This window comes from Aythya fuligula, chromosome 2 (genome assembly GCF_009819795.1).
Source record: "Aythya fuligula isolate bAytFul2 chromosome 2, bAytFul2.pri, whole genome shotgun sequence".
Taxonomy (NCBI): domain Eukaryota; kingdom Metazoa; phylum Chordata; class Aves; order Anseriformes; family Anatidae; genus Aythya; species Aythya fuligula.
The window spans coordinates 135871414-135874579 of NC_045560.1; the positions used below are offsets into that span (position 1 = coordinate 135871414).

The window sequence follows — 3166 nt, forward strand, 5'->3', positions numbered from 1 at the left end:
CTCACATTGCTTCTTGCGAGAGAGCTGCCTCTGGGTGACTCTCTAACCTGATGCATCTAGAAGGGGGCTCATTCCTTCCTAAAATGTTTCACGTCAGTGGGATGAATCTCCTTATGGAGATGTTCTCCTTCTGCCACTCAGGCAAGCAGGTTGAACTAGGCAACCAATTCCATGACTTAACATCAGCAGCAGTGGTTTGGGGCCACTGATGGGGCAGCTTCAGCCCATTTTGGCTGGACCTGATCCCCTGGATGCCATGCAAGTTCCATGTGATCTCACCCAAGGTGAGCTTTCCCTGGAACTGAGGTCAGACTGACAAGCCTGTAGTTTCCCAGGTCCTCCTTACGGCCCTTCTGGTAGATGGGAGCCACATCGGCAAGCCTCCTGTCGTGGTTTAACCCGGCCGGCAGCTAAACACCATGCAGCCATTCGCTCACCCTCCCCCTCCCTCTCTGGGATGGGGGAGAGAAATGGAAAGTGAAGCCCATGAGTTGAGATAAAGACAGTTTAATAAGACAGGAAAATAACAATAACAATAACAATAACAATAATAATACAATGGTGATAATAGTACTACTACTAATAATATGTACAAACAAGTGATGCACAATGCAATTGCTCACCACCCGCTGACCGATGCCCAGCCTAACCCCGAGCAGTCCGGCCCCCTCCCCCCGGCTAGCCACCCCTATATATTGTTTAGCATGACGTCAGATGGTATGGAATACCCCTTTGGCTAGTTTGGGTCACCTGTCCTGGGTCTGTCCCCTCCCAGCTCTTACTGCACCCCCAGCCTGCCTGTTGGCAGGACAGAGCAAAAGGCTGAGATGTCCTTGGCTTGGTATAAGCACTGCTCTGCAACAATTAAAACATCGGGGTGTTATCAGCACTCTTCTCATCCCAAGCCAAAACACAGCATTCCACCAGCTACTAGGAAGAAAATTCTGTTCTAACTGAAACCAGGACACCTCCAATCCTCTGGGACCTCTCCAGATAACCAGGAATGCTGATAGATGGTGGAAAGTGGCTTGGCAATCACTTCCACCAGCTCCCTCAGCAACCTAGGGTTGAACTCACCTGGTCCCATGGACTTGTGACATTGCAGGTGGAGGAGCGGGTCTCTGTCTCTTCCGGGATCACAGGGAGTGATGCTCTACCTGAATCACACAGGACTTCCAGGTCAGTTGTAAAGTTCCCTGAGGATAACTGATCCAACTGTTAAAGACAGAAGTAAAGAAGGTGTTGAGAACCTCAGCCCTACCCTTATCCTCAGTGATCACATTCCATGCTGCATCAAGATGGAAATTTTCCTTGGTTCTTCTCTTGTTAATATATTTGTAAAAGGATTTCTTGTTCTTTTTTAATATAGTGCCCAATCTGAGTTCAAGCTGGGCTTCTGCCTTTCTAACTTCCTCTCTGCATATCTTAGCAACTTCCTTGTAGTCACCTCAGGTAGTCTGTCCTTTCTTCCAGCAGATGTAGACTCTATTTTTCTCCTGGAGTCTCAACAAAATTTCCTGGTTCATCCATGCTGGTCTTCTTCCCCTCTGGCTTGCCTTATGGGACTCAGGAGTAGCATGCTGCTGTGTCTTTGAGATTTCTGTCTTGAGGAGCACCCAGGCTTCCTGGACCCCTTCACCCTTCAGGAATGACTCCTGAGGGTCCCCTGCAATAAGTGTTCTGAACAAGTCAAAGCCTGCCCTCTGGAAGTTCAAGACAGCAGTTTTGCTAGTTACCCTTCTGACATCACCAAGGGTAGAAAGCTCTACAGTTTCATGGTCACTCTACCCAAGACAGTGCCCAGCTTTCACATCTCCCCCCAGTCCTTCTCTGTTAGTGAAGAGCAGGTCTAGTGGGGCACCACCCCGGTAGGCTGTCGTACGTGTTGTGTCAGGAAGCTGTCTTCCACATGCTCTAGAAACCTCCTGGACTGGTTCCTCTGTGCAGTATTATACTTCCAGCATATATCAGGGAAGTTGAAGTCTCCTATGAGAACAAGTGCTGGTGATCATGTAACTATTGCAAGCTGCTCATAGAATGCCTCATCCATCTCTTCATCTTGATTAGGCAGTCTGTAACAGACCCCCAGTAAGATGGCACCCCTACAGGCCTTCCCCCTGATCCTTATCCATAGATACTCAACTTTATCATTCCCAACCCCAAGCTCTTCAATATCAAAACACTCTTTAACATAAAGAGCCACACCACCACCCATTCTTCCTTGTCTATCCCTTCTGAAGAGCTTGTAGCCATCCATCACAATACTCCAGTCATGGAAGCGACCCCACCATCTTTCAGTTATAGCAACTAGGTTGTAGTTAGCCTGCTGGCACAGTCACTTCCAGCTCCTGTTTGTTGCCCATGCTCCGTGCTTTGGTATAGATGCAAACATATAGATGAGACATCTGCCTCACGCCCAGCTTCAGCATCATTCTCCTAGGCACTTAAAAAGTTTTTATTGTCTCCTATGACCTAAGGATTCCCGTGAGGTGTGCCCCTACAGTCTTCCACTCTATCAGCTTAGCTATCAAAGGGCCCTAAAAGGTGCTGAGAGCCCCCGTCATTGGGGACAGGCTCCTGAAGTAGCTGCAGGAATTAAGTGCACCAGCCGGGAATCGAACCCGGGTCGCAAGAATGGGAATCTTGCATGATACCACTACACCACTGGTGCTGTGAAAAATCATGCTCAAGCTCAAGGTTATGCCCTGAGATGTACCTGTGCAGAGCTGGCCTGAGCCCAGGGGCACCCAGGTGTCCACTGCCAGGTTGGGATGATCTTGTGCTCATCTGCTGAAGTTTCCCCATTGACTTAATGTGTGAGTGTCTTCAGATGTTTCAGCCAATTCCTCTGAACGTGTAAATTGCCAGAAATTCTGTCCTAAGGATTAGAAAATGCTGCCAGCAGGGTTTTTTTTTTTTTTTTTTTTTTTTTTTTTTTTTTTTTTTTCCATATTAGTCTACATACCAGCTATAGATTGCCTCTATAAAATATGACTTCCATGAATAGTTTTTCTCAGATTTGGAAAAGAAGTGCCTATCAAACATTTCATCATTTTCTGTACCATTATTTTAACTTTATTCTTTGTTTAAAAAAAATCTGCTGGAAAAGATGTAGAATTTCCTGCTAAGAAAATTGGATTAAAATATTATTTTCAGGCCACAGTAA

General features: G+C 46.7%; 1 non-coding gene across 1 annotated transcript; it reads right to left on the minus strand.

Moving 5' to 3' along the window:
- Positions 1–2600: 2600 nt before the first annotated feature.
- TRNAG-CCC lies at positions 2601–2671 on the minus strand. The gene has a single exon. It is a non-coding gene; the product is annotated as a tRNA-Gly (tRNA).
- Between the last annotated feature and the right edge of the window lie 495 nt (positions 2672–3166).